The sequence below is a fragment of the Electrona antarctica genome (assembly GCF_951216825.1).
Source record: "Electrona antarctica genome assembly, chromosome: 6".
Taxonomy (NCBI): Eukaryota; Metazoa; Chordata; class Actinopteri; order Myctophiformes; family Myctophidae; genus Electrona; species Electrona antarctica.
Window position 1 is genome coordinate 12,134,216 of NC_136811.1, and position 13,641 is coordinate 12,147,856.

The window sequence follows — 13,641 nt, forward strand, 5'->3', positions numbered from 1 at the left end:
TCTCACGTCACTTGTGGATCACAGTAGACACCGGCCGGCGCCTCCGTTTTGCTTGGAGAAGCAGAGAGAGAGAGAGAGCGAGATGGCTAGAGGGAGGGGAGAATGCAGAGGGAGGGTGTGTGAGAGAGAGAGAGAGACTGTGGGAGGGGCGCGAGGAGGAGGGGGTGGGGTGCAGGGGTTGTGCAATAAGAGGGCTGAGTGCTTCTAGTAAATATTTATATTGTATTATGATATGCGGAAGAACGAAGAAGAGAGTGCGAGAGAGGAGACTCAGGAGGAGAGGCAGAGAATAGTGCGTGTGTGTCCAGCCCCCTTTTATTAATTTTATTCCGGACCGCTAAGTTTAGCATTCAACACGTGTCGCCTGTGATGGGGAGAGGGAGGAGGGGGGGAGAGAGAGAGAGAGAGAGAGAGAGGGAGAGAGAGGTTGACGGTTGCTAGGCTACGGGGCGCATATACTGAATTTTAACAAAAGAACGGGGAAAGAGGGAGAGAGGGAGTGAGAGAGAGAGAGAGAGGAGAGAGGGAGGGCGCGAGGTGGAGAGAGAGAGAGAGAGAGAGATCGCGAAATCTGAATACATGTAGATATATATTTATATATATTTAGCTATATATTTTTTTCCAGGGGGGCGAAAAAACCCGCAAAAACGGATACCTCAAAAGGAAAGGATGTGAAAAGGATGGAGGGACGAAGCAGGGAGAGAGGGGGGAAAGGCTCGTGAAAAACAGTAAGTCAAATGTTTTTTTTTGCTTTCTTTCTTTCTTTCTTTCTTTCTTTCCTTGAATTCTTTCTTTCTCATTTGAAAGGAGATTTGTTGCGATGCGGAGAGAGGGCAGGCATGGGGCTATAGGCATTCCTTGGTGTTATACCCGCTGCATGCATGACATGTTGTTTTGATTGAACTGCGGGCTCCTTCGCTTCGTGCGCACTGACACTGACACGGGGATGTGGAAGGGCTTCGGGGGGGTGTCGGCATCCGTGGACGGCCGGGTGGGTTAGTGGTGGCTTTGAGACGGTGGCTGGCTGGGCTCGGGGTGCATGGGGGAACTGGGAAGACAGGAGGAGGGTGGATGTATGGATGGATGTATGGGTGGATAGGATGGATAGATTTGATAAGGATGCATGGCCACAGCTGTAGAGCGGTTTGGGGGCTTTGACCCCTCTGTCATTGCTGTCATTCTACAGCCCTCCTCGCATATAGCTTTCCATATAGCTGTTCTTCTTGCGAGTCGAGAGACCATGGCTTCATCATGCTTGCAGTATAGAGGCTAGGTTATATAGCTGAACGCACCGCACGGTGTGTGCACGCACGCACGCACGCGCGGACACACACTGCATGACTGCCGACAGTTCAGTTAATCACATTTAAACCGTAGGCTGTGATTTTGCCTGCCAGGGGAAATTTGCCAATGCGTTTGTTTCCCCCCCTGCCTTCCCATTAAGAATTAGAAGCTAGTTTTTGGTTCCTCATTCAAGTGTCTAATGGCTTATATACACTGGTGCTGGCTGCAGTCTCCTCTCTCTCTCTCTCTCTCTCTCTCTCTCTCTCTCTCTCTCTCTCTCTCTCTCTCTCTCTCTCACACTCACACACACACGGCTATATGCGGATTCGTTCAGTTGATGTGATCATATCTGTTGCTGCTCATTTTCTAGCCTGCAATGTTTGCCTGAGTGTTTGTCTGTGATTGTGCGTGCTGGCTATATAGCTTGGTTCTCTCTCTCTCTCTGCAACATTGTCACTCAGTCTTTTTTTCCCTGTGTGATCTATTTATAAACCTCCCAATACTGGGTATATACGTATATTATCACAGACTACACACACTATGTGATTGTGGCGTGCAGCAAAACGTATACAGGCATCCCAACGGAATGTCCTTCTTCTCTCCACCATGCATGCACACTCCCTCCTATACCAGAGTGACTAGCTCTATTCACACACACACACACACACACACACACACACACACACACACACACACACACACACTATAGGCTATAGTGGAACAGGTCCTTTTGGTTCTCTCTGGTTCTCTTTGCTTCTCTGCTGCCAGCTGTGGTTTATAGGAGGGGAGAGAGAGAGAGAGAGATTTCACTAAGTTGGTGCATTTCTAAATTTACGCCCCCGCCCCCCACCTCCACCCCCACCCCCTCCTCCTCGTTTCCATCATCACCTGCGTCCCCAAATAACTTTTGCTGTTGTTGTACTTTATCAGCGGGAGAGAATGGGAACACACAAACGCGCACACATGCACACCAAGGACACACACACGCACGCGCACTCACACACATACACACATACATACACATACATGCCATGTGCACGCACAACAGAGGGGTACAAATCCCTTGAGATCATGGGGTAGCATAGGTGGGATAGAAGGATATATCATAATGGCTAACCTGTGTGTGAGAGAGAAGGGTGTGTGTGTGTGTGTATGTGTGTATGTGTGCACGCGCGTGTGTGTGTGTGTGTGTGTGCACGCGTGTGCGTGCGCGGTGTAGTCTCTCCAGGTGATTTGCTGCAGTGTTTTGTTTGGTAGTGCAGAGCTCACATGGTGGGTGGGCCTGCTTGGTGGCGAGCAGGGGGCCACCATGCTAGGCTGGCTGCCGGAGCTTCCACCATCTGCACGCACGCACGCACGCACACACGCACGCAAGCACACACACATGACTGGAGGAGGATGCAGCTGATCTGTCTCTCCTTTGGTATAGATGTGCATGCAGATACGACTTTTTCGTTCCTGATGCCGATTCCAATACACATATACAGCAACTTGTGTATCGGTCGTTGCAAAGCCGAACCTAGGAGGACAGTGGTTCTCAGAGAGGTCCAGACAGGACCTTACTGGGTTCTCAGAGAGGTCCAGACAGGACCTTACAGGGTTCCTTGAGGGGGTTCCAAATGGCGAAAAGCGACCACGTGCATGCAGCAAACTGCTGGGGCGAGCGCATCAACATATGGAATTAATTCTGTACTGGGCCATATATGGAGTGTGTGTTGAGTGTACAGGGTTTGATGAGGTCAGATCAACATAATATGGAATGTCAGAACAGGTCAGCTCCATATATGGAGATCTAAGGGTGGCAGCGGTGTCTTGAGTGTACAGGGTTTGATGAGGGTAGGGCCCGGGGCTTAATGTTCGGGCCTGTTGAGAACTCTAGTTTTCGCCTGGCTGCCGGGAGCGGCTGCACTAATAACTTTGGGGCGGGTCCCGTCTATGATGAGGTCAGTGTCGTGATCTTTATATATGGAGACGGCCATATATGGAGCATATGGACGGACTGGCGACCATATATGTGTCACGCGGTGTGACCGACTGACAGAGTCACTGACGGAGTTCACTGACATGGGTTTTGCAGGTTTTCATAGTAACGGTCGCAATAAATAATGCAAATAGTACTGTAAAGTACTATTACTTACTGTAAAGTACTATTAGTACTGTTGCACACTGGACACGTTTTTCGGAAAACGGACGGATAAACGCAGCAGTGTGCACCGCAGGGAGCTTAACTCATTTTGGGCGGGAACCCCTTTTGTTGTTTTAAATGTTTTTTTTGTGGCTTTTGCCTTTATTTTATATGTTTTATGGAGGGACAGACAGTAGGCTGACAGGAAATAGGGAGAGAGATGGGGGGAAGACATGCAGTAAGGGCCGTCGGGATCGGGAGTCGAACCCGCGGCACACTGCCAGACTGGAATACCAGCCAAGGTGCCTGGACCATTGAGCCATGGCCCAGGCCCCCTTTTGGTGTTTTAATCATTACTTTAAACTTTAGCTATTGAAACATTTTGAAAAATCGTGAAAATGTGGCCCAAATGTTAGAAAATATTCTTTCAGAGCGAACATTTTTAACTCAAACCTTTGCTTCTGGGGGGGTCCCTGGAACAACATATTTTCAGATAGGGCTCAACCCCTTTTGGTGTTTTAATCATTACTTCAAACTTTAGCTATATTGAAACATTTTGAAAAATCGTGACAATGTGGCCCAAATGTTAGAAAATATTCTTTCAGAGCGAACATTTTTAACTCAAATCTTTGCTTCTGGGGTGGTCCCTGGAACAACATATTTTCAGATAGGGCTCAGCGGGCAATTACATATATTTTTGGGGGTTCCTTGACATGAAGCTGTTTGAGAACCACTGACATAGAAAGTGAGGTCTAAATGGTTTTGCAGCAGCAGTGCAACATCAACTGAAGCATTCCAAATAGAATTGATTACTGTAAGTTACATAATTGAATTGTGATAAATTACGTGGCTGGCATACAGCAGGGGTTCTCAACCCGTGGGTCGCGACCCCTCGGGGGGTCGCCAAATTATTTTAGGGGGTCCCCAAATGATTTAAAAAAAAAAAGAAATGTTTTTAAATTTTATTTTCACGATTTTTCAAAAATAGCAGACCTACAAGCTCGTAGCGCGCCACTCGGTGGCGCGCTACGAGCTTGTAGGTCTGCTATTTTTCAATAGCTAAATTATAACAATGCTTAAAACACAAAGGGGTTCCCGCCCAAAATGGTTTAAGGTTATTGTAGCAGTCAATTTATATTGGGGGTCGGGAGGGGGCGGGGCGGGGCGGGGGTCCCGAGACATTGCCAAAGCATTTCCAGGGGGTCCCCGGCCAAAAACGTTGAGAACCCCTGGCATACAGTATACTCCAGCACTTTAGGCAGTGTTGGTAGACGTTCCAATACCCATAACAGCATCTGAACAACTGTTGTTGGTATACCTCTGCTCTGTCCTTTCTGAACACTGCACTCACAAAACCTTTGACGTATTTGTGAAGTGTGTGTGTGCGTGTGCGTGTGCGCGTGTGTGCGTGCGTGCGTGCGTGCGTGCGTGCGAGCGAGGATGCCTTTTGAGAACATGTTTATTTTAATGATCAATTGATCCATCGTGTACCAGCTTGGATCAATGGAACTAACGTATAGTACACACACACACACGCACTGCAGTATCTCGTAGTAATACACGCATTGCCAGTAATGGGTTCCCTTCAGTGTCAATCCCATGCTGCAGAGCTTACAGTTGCCACCCCCCCCCCTCTCTCTCTCTGTAGCTGTACAGTAGCAGCTGTGCAGAGGGAACACTATGGGTGATAGAGGGGAGGTGGTTGGGTGCATGCGAGCAGAGAGGTGAGACGACTAGGAGGACAGAAGGTGTGTGTGGGGGTGTTGGATGAGCCAAGGTGTAGAAAGACACAGAGGAGACGGGAGATGAGGCCGGGGGTGCGAGATTGGAAAGGTGGAGAGAGAGAAAGAGGGAGAGGGGGGGGGGTCAGTTGGAATTGAATATCAGAGAGAGGGAGGGGACATGGTTGTAGGGCACGGGAGTACAGAGATGAGACAAGCCTGTGTGTGTGTGTGTGTGTGTGTGTGTGTGTGTGTGTGTGTGTGTGTGTGTGTGTGTGTGTGTGTGTGTGTGTGTGTGTGTGTGTGTGTGTGTGTGTGTGTGTGTGTGTGTGTGTGTGTGTGTGTGTGTGTGTGTGTGTGTGTGTGTGTGTGTGTGTGTGTGTGTGTGTGTGTGTGTGTGTTTCTTCCCTCTCTCCCTCCCTCGTTCCTCGGTTCCCTCCCTCTGATGTGCCTCTCCGCTCTTCATCAATTTCAGCTCATTGATTTGCCCGCTTTCTCCCCCCCCCCCCCAAAAAACCTCCGAGCTTAACACCATCCGCCCACCGCACGCACGCGTCCCGCTCTCTTTTCCCCTGACACCCACCCCGACCCAAAAACAAAGGCCCCCTCTCTCTATACGCGTTTCACCCCCACCCTCCTCCAAGAAGCCGCCCCCCGCCTGTTCTTTTTAATACCAGTAATTAAGGTAAAGCTCGTTAACACAGAACATCAATTAGTCTTTAACGAGATCAGAGGCATGGTGTTTTGGAGTGATTACGTTTGCTCTCTTCCTTCTCCTCCTCCTCCCGTGGTGGAGTGGGCTGGCCTGGGCCGGATTGATCAAACGCCGCTCTGTCTACATACGGCGGCGGGGACCTTGAGTGACATTGTGGGAGGGGTCAGGGCCCTCCATGATCAGGGTAGGGGTCGGGTAGGGGGTCCGGGATTCGGTACCGGACGGAACTGGATCCAGCGGAGTCGGTTCCGTCACATTTTGGAACCATTTCCAGAAGCGTTTTTGAGGGCCGCTAGCCCATACAGCTTTTGTCCCCACACGTCTCATGTTTGCCATTGACAATGAAATGAAAGGAGAAATTGTCCCTCAAATATGAATCAGGATGACTCCTACTTACTTAAGATTTTACTTGTAGCAAGCAAAAAAGCTATTACAAGAAATTGGTTACAAAAGAATTGTCCTACTGCTGACCTATTTATCAACATTGTGAAACAACTACATCTCCTAGAACAGATGACCTATTCTTTAAGACTGCAAAAAGAGCTGGGTGAAAGAAGATGGGAGAAATGGATAGAGTATTTAGCTGGGGGGGCGGATATGGAGTGAATATGGGTTGTGTCTTTCCGGTTGTCAATGAATCCAAAAGTCTGTAATATGTATTGTTGTTGCTTGTTGCTGTACATCCCATGACCTCATTTGTTTGTTTGTTTGTTTGTTTGTTTTATTCTGTTATGATGAATGATGATGTACAGTATAATGATAAGAGCGCCCCTCACTTCACACGGGTGTGATTTTTTTCTTATTTGTTTGCCCCTCCTATATGCCCAGTTTTGTGTGTTTGTGTGCACCACAGTGATGATTTGATTGGCTGAGCACGGAATGTGATGTATGATGATTCATTATGATGTATGATGATAAGCGGTGCCCCTCACTTCACACAAGTGTGATTTTTGTTGTGATGTTTTTCTCCCCCACACTGTCAGAGCTGATACTGTACATACTGTATGTGGACTTCACAAATGCTATACAATTAAAACCAGTGATTCTCAAACTTTTTGAGAGGAGCCATAGCCCCTCCTCCAATGCAAGGCTTTTGAAGATTATGTCATATACGGCAGCCAAGTCTATGGTATTTTTGTTTAGAGCACTCGTGCGTACATCGTTTGCCGGCCGAGTCTATGGACCCATTTTGGGCGGGAACCCCTTTTGGTGTTAGCATTATGTTATGCTTTAGCTATTGAAAAATAGCAGATCTACAAGCTCATAGCGCGCCACTACGAGCTTGTATAGCCAAAACACTCTAGAGCCGATCGACAACAACGGTGAATGATTAAATCTACCGCGACTAGCGACGGGACCCCGGTGGGCGGCCGGTCGGTTTTGATATCAATAACCTCTTTTTGATAAAACGTCGTCCTGGGCGCTGGGTGTTACTAATTGAAAGGACGGTGAACTTTGTCCTGGGCGATCGCGGTGTTAATACAGTGGGCTCCCCTCAGCCCAAAAAAAGTGACTTTTTTTATTTCAAGGACCATAAATGACACCAAATGGACACTTGTTGATTAAAAAGCACAATGAAGCGAAAGTTACACACTGTATATACTTTTTTAAGGAAAAACAAATTCACACAAGGTGGATTGGTCCCAGTCATTGTGGGGCCCCCACAATCATGCATGGGCCCCTATATGCCGGCCAAGATCTAAGCTGGTTATGCTTAATTCATATACGCTATTGTGACAAACAATAGCAGATCTCTTGTATAAATTGGGCTATAACTCAGGCTTTCATTTGCCACATACATACATGCATACATACATACATACATACATACATACATACATACGCTTGGATTTTACCAGGTATGCCATCTGGTGGCTAATGAACCTAATACAAATCTCAGAAGTTGAAGCCGTTTTTAAGGACCCACTTTTAGGCCAGTGCAACAGAGCATGCTTTTGCCTTTTTTAAACCTTACCCATTTTAACCACGTACGTACGTACATACATACATACATACATACATACATACATACAGTAGAATAAGCAGAGTACAGAGGGACAGACAGAGAGACATACGATGCACAGATGAAATCACACAGGGATGTACAACAGTACACTGGAGGCAGCGAGACACAGAGAGAGAGAGAGAGAGAGGCGGTTACACACAGACCGCTTGCACACAGAGCCTATCAAACAGGTGCACGTGCACGTGCACGCAAGCCTGCAGCTCAACGGCCAGAGCCTGCAGGGCTTGTGTTGGGAATGTGAGTCTGTGTCCTACAGTAGATCGCTGGCGTGGTGCATCACAGACTCACATGGCCGCACACAGTGTACACACACAGTCAGGCATGCACACACACACACACACACACACGCACGCACGCAATGCACGCACGCAGGCATGCCTTTACCTAGAGTCCGACGGGTATACATATCGTGAGCACACACATGCGCACGTGCGTTAGAGTGCACACAAACGTGCACATGGTACACAATACTACACGTGCAGATGTATAAAATGCACACAGCACGCATGGCGCACACAGACGACGGCAAACAAGCACATTATGCTTGCACAGGCCAGCAAACAGCATGTGTGCGTGCACAGTGCACACACACACACACACACGGTACTGCACAGTGCACACACACACACACGGTACTGCACAGTGCACACGCACTCAGGGACGCGGAGTATAGGCGCATGTTTTAGAAATATCTTGCAGGGCAGGGGGGAGGGAAGAAGAAATATATAGTGTAGAAGGAAGGAACCAGAAGACAGGATGAAAGAGAGGTGTGTGTGTGTGTGTGCCTGTGTGGGAGGGGGGGGGGGCGGGGGGGGGGGGGTGCACAGGCATTTGTTGTGCAGCCTTGTGGCATTGCAGGATGGATGGGACAGGAAATGACAGCATAAGTGGTTATTAACCCATTTTGACCTGAGATCAGATTCTAAAAAAAATGTCTTCTACATCCTGACGGTTTTCTTGAAAAAGCTATGTTTCTATGTCAGTCGTTCTTCGATTTATTTCAAAAATAGCAGACCTACAAGCTCATAGCGCGCCACTCGGTGGCGCGCTATGAGCTTGTAGATCTGCTATTTTTCAATAGCTAAAGCATAACATAATGCTGACACCAAAAGAGGCTCCCGCCCAAAATGGGTTAAGGAGAGGAAATGGGGGACATTATACTGTATCTGTATATAGCTGGCGAGCCACACGCCGCCCGTCACCGCCTGCCACGCACGCCGCCGTCCAACGACCACCACCACCGCCGGTGGCGGGCAGACCCCTACATGTGCACGCCGTGCGGGGCGCGAAGAAGAAGAAGGCGGCTGCGCGTTTGTTAAACGTCCCTCTGACAGTCAGTCACTCTCTCCTCCTCCACCATGTCCTCTGAGAACACGCATGCGGTGGAGAGATTTACGCGGGACATTTATACGGGCTCTCTCCCGGCACGCATCATGCGTCACACCGAGGCGGCTCGGCCGGGTTGGATTTATACAACGGGCTCGGTGCCAGTCAGGACCCGGCCCGCATGCAGTCACTGTGCTGCGGGGTGGGGCTCAACCTTTGTGGGGGGCCGCCGGGCCCCAACTGTGTATAGGCCACGTTAGAATATTGGAAGTGGACCCAAAAATGATTGGAGAAACACCCAAGATTGTATAAAAGACCTGACCCCCATCCGCCCCCCCACCCCCGCCCCCAGTCGATAATTCCCTTTGTTATGAACGGGTAACGACTTCACACCTGGATGCAAACGTGTCCGGCTGGCTGCGCCGGAGCCGTGCGTGGGAGGTGTGAGGGGAGGGGAAGAAGGAGGGCGAAGACGAAAAAAAAGGAAGCACAGTTTAAGCGAAGCTAGAGGAGGGACTGATGTCTGATGGAGATACCTTGATGCTATTTTTAATGGGCCGTGCACAGTCAAATCCTCAGTGTTAATTCACCCGTCCTATATGGTTACATTTAGACACTGATTGATTGATTTCATCGTTTATTTACGAGGCATTTTGTGCCGAAACATTGGTCACCTTTAAAATACGTTTTCTTTGCATCGTCAGTTTGTGACTATACGAGTTGTGTGACCTCTCCTTCTTCTTCATAGTTGATTAACAGTTTGCCAAAAAACTAAAAGCACAGAGGGACCATAATCCATTTTGACCTGAGATCAGATTCTAAAAATGTCTTCTACATCCTGACAGTTTTCTGAAAAAGCTATGTTTCTATGTCAGTGGCCACTCGGTGGCGCGCTATGAGCTTGTAGATCTGCTATTTTTCAATAGCTAAAGCATAACATAATGCTAACACCAAAAGGGGTTCCTGCCCAAAATAAGGAATGAACTCGGCCATCAAAGCACTATGGCTTGTTTCCACTGGGGTCTTGAGTATTCAATTAATTGAAACATATAGTGACAGACATATATACAATACTATGGAATAACATCATATAAATAAAACGAGTATTAATAAAAACTAATAATATGTACAGTAAACAATTCGGGGGGCATTTATGGTGATGGATTGATGGATTCTTTACAGCGGCCAGATCAGCACCTGTAAGTGGTCTTTTAGAGAGGCTTTGAACTGAAGGAGAGTAAGGATTAGCACGTTGTTGGTGTGGCGTTCCACATTTTGGTGGCATAGCAGTGGAACGAGTTGAACCCCTTGTTTGAGCCAAATCTGGGTTGAACGGGAATTGTGGGGCTCCCAACTGGTGTTGTGTTTGTGGACGTCTTTGACGTTTTTGAACTTAAACAGTTTGAAATTGACAGTTACGGTACATTACGGGCTCTATCGGGATTTAAATGACGGATTTTACAGCGACCTGTGAAAATAGCATTTTTCCACGCCACTATTACAGCTGTCTGGGGATGAGAGAGTTTGCCGGTCCACCTTTGGTTGTCCCGTCCTTTGAAATTCAAATGAGTCTGTCTGCATCCTAGCAAAGTCTGCATTGGGAGTTTAGGGTTAATATTGTTTTCAATTCAGCACGGTTGGGAGATTTTCATTATTCAAATTGGACCGTGTTTCTTTCCACTCAATAAAGCCGACCCTCCCATAATCTATCTCCCAGGAGAGAAAAAAAACCCAGAAAGGGGCACAAAAAGCACCAAAAAATAACAATTAAATACGAATGCTCTATTTTCAATTATGAAGCAGTAATTTCAATCATTTTATTTTTTTGTAAATGAGGCTGTAGATGAGCGAGTCATCGACGTGATGTTGATAAGGCTCATCGGGTTTGATTGTGTTCTGGTCTGGACCACGCTAGTCCAGGCATTTACTCACGCACGCACGCACGCACGCACGCACACAGTTCTGGAATACAGCAATGTTGGTAATCACTGGATGGTTGTACTCTGTCAGTGACACCAGCAACACAGCATTTCAAATGTGTCCTAATAGTTTAGAATCTCATCAGCAATATGAACTTGTTGTTAATCCTGCTGCCATCGCCGTCGATTTGCAACGCTCCAAATATTGACGTATACGTCTGTTGTCTCAGTGAACAATGTTGGCTGTGTTCAAGTATGGCTTAGGCCAGATCTGCTTAGTTTACACTCTAGATTACGACTTCATGACAAAATGTGACCATACGTTTTAGGACATAAAGACAGGAATTTGTTTATTTTTGAGTGGTGTAAACCACTCCTACAACTGGCTTTTGTGTGCATAAAAAAATGACCATGGTTGCTATGTTAAAAATAATTTCTGACGTAATTAAATCACACCCGGGTGAACTGGATGACCGTAGCAACCGTGGTCATTTTCTCTGCACAGAAAAAGCCAGTTGTGAAATCACATCCGGGTGCCAGTTGTGAAATCACATTGTGCCAGTTGTGAAATCACATTGTGCGCACCATATGCGCACAATCAGGCTACATAATACCTTACCTTATTTCATTACGTCAGACATTACGTCAGACCACAGCTGATCATGCTATATAAAACCTTACACCACTCAGTTCACACGGGTGTGATTTTTTGAAAGAGAGGGGTGGGGGTGGGTTGACCACTTGAACCTCCGGATATTCTGGGAGGGAACATTTGCCAAAATAGCAGATCTACAAGCTCACAACTTGTATAGCCACGGGGACGCTGCTAGACGGATATCAGCGAGACCATTCTGAATCAATACAAATATAAAAAGATGTCAAAAGAGGATTTTGGCGCAGAGCGACATTGGGGCATGGACCCCCCCCCCCCACACACACACCCACAGCACATTGATCCTATGGGCTCAGTGATTCTCAACCGTTGAGCTTGGTGACCAAAGGTGACCACTTAAGTGGTCAGATGGGTGGGCGCGCGGCCGTGAACACATTTGAGATTTCACTAAGTTATTCTGCGTTTCTGCTCCATCCATCCAAGCTGCAAAGCGATCGTTTGATCGATCATTATATAAAATAAACACGCATGCTCTGAAAAAAATGCACGTGCTGCATGGCTATACAGTATTAGCGTTCAGACGTGTGCGGGCTTTGAGGAAGGTCTTCTTCCAGTAGAGGGGCCCTGATGATAAAAAAGAACCACCCGCCCTATAGAATTGATCCACAGAGCACCGTGGGGAACGAGAAGGGTCGAAAAACATCCTGTCTGACTAAAGCCGCCTCTTTGTATATGTATACACGCATCACGCTCACCCGTTCTTCTCTGCCTTTGTTTCATGTGATACCCGACTGTAGTTGAGCATGTAAGCTGCCGCAAAGCGTCCCACTCCCCCCTTCCCCCCTTCCCCCCCCCCACATGTTCGTCTGTAATTCTTCAATCAGTCATTGTCGCGTACAGTGGTATACCAGTGTCATTGTTTCAGCTTAACCCATTTAGGCCCGATATTCAAAGATTTGTGCCGCATTTTCACGATTTTTCAAAAAATAGCAGACCTACAAGCTCGTAGCGCGCCACTCGGTGGCGCGCTACGAGCTTGTAGATCTGCTATTTTTCAATAGCTAAAGTATAACATAATGCTTAGTTAAAACACCAACACGGTTTCCCGTCCAGAATGGGTTAATAGCACAGCTTTTCATATTTAATGCCGCTTTCTTTGTTGCGTCGTTTCTCTTGTCTTCTCGTGTCTTCATTCGCGTCCTTCCCGGTGGGGCTCCGTGTAGTAAACCACTTAGAGCTACGTTGTGTATATCAGCTCTTCTCAACCTGTTGGGTCCCCAGATGACAGTAAAGTGACAATTTAAGGAATTTTAAAGAGGGAGTGACACCATTTTTGTATTTTTCCAGTTTTTCATGTGTATGAGGTGACAGTACTTCATTCGACACCCTGGAGTCGTTTTTTATGTGCAATGGTGTATTAACTTTGTATTTAGGGTTTCTTCCTGCATGCTGAACCCTTGACAGTCAAACGGGCCAATGAAATAAACAGTAATATAGTGACATCACACTATCAGCCTCTCTATGCCAAGAAAAGGGATAGCGTTCTTTCCGGCTACTGCAAAAGTAGTCAACAAACTCTACTATAAAAACTGGCCAAACATTGGTCGATTTGTCAAAGAGTATAAGAAAGAGGCAACAATATTGTGAAAATAACCGATCTACACAAGCTCACAAAGGCTCGCAAATGCGAGGCGTTGTGAGCTTGTAGATCGGTTATTTTCACAATATTTATCTGTGGACCCGAGTTCAAATAATGATTATTTTGGGGGGTCCCGGCCCGGGAAGGTTTGGGAACTGTGATCTTGAGAAAGTCTTGAGAGTCTTGAGTCGCGGCCGGGCCCACCCTTCAGACCTCTGGGACACGGCCGGGCCCACCCTTCAGACCGCTGGGACAAGGCCGGGCCCACCCTTC

General features: G+C 47.4%; 1 protein-coding gene across 1 annotated transcript in view; it reads left to right on the forward strand.

Annotated features, from left to right (window-relative positions):
- Window positions 1-611: 611 nt before the first annotated feature.
- Window positions 612-13,641, forward strand: part of grin2db (glutamate receptor, ionotropic, N-methyl D-aspartate 2D, b) — a gene marked incomplete at its 3' end in the record, with an annotated part of 290,078 nt that continues 277,048 nt past the window's right edge. Inside the window, 1 exon segment of the mRNA XM_079503474.1 lies at window positions 612-728.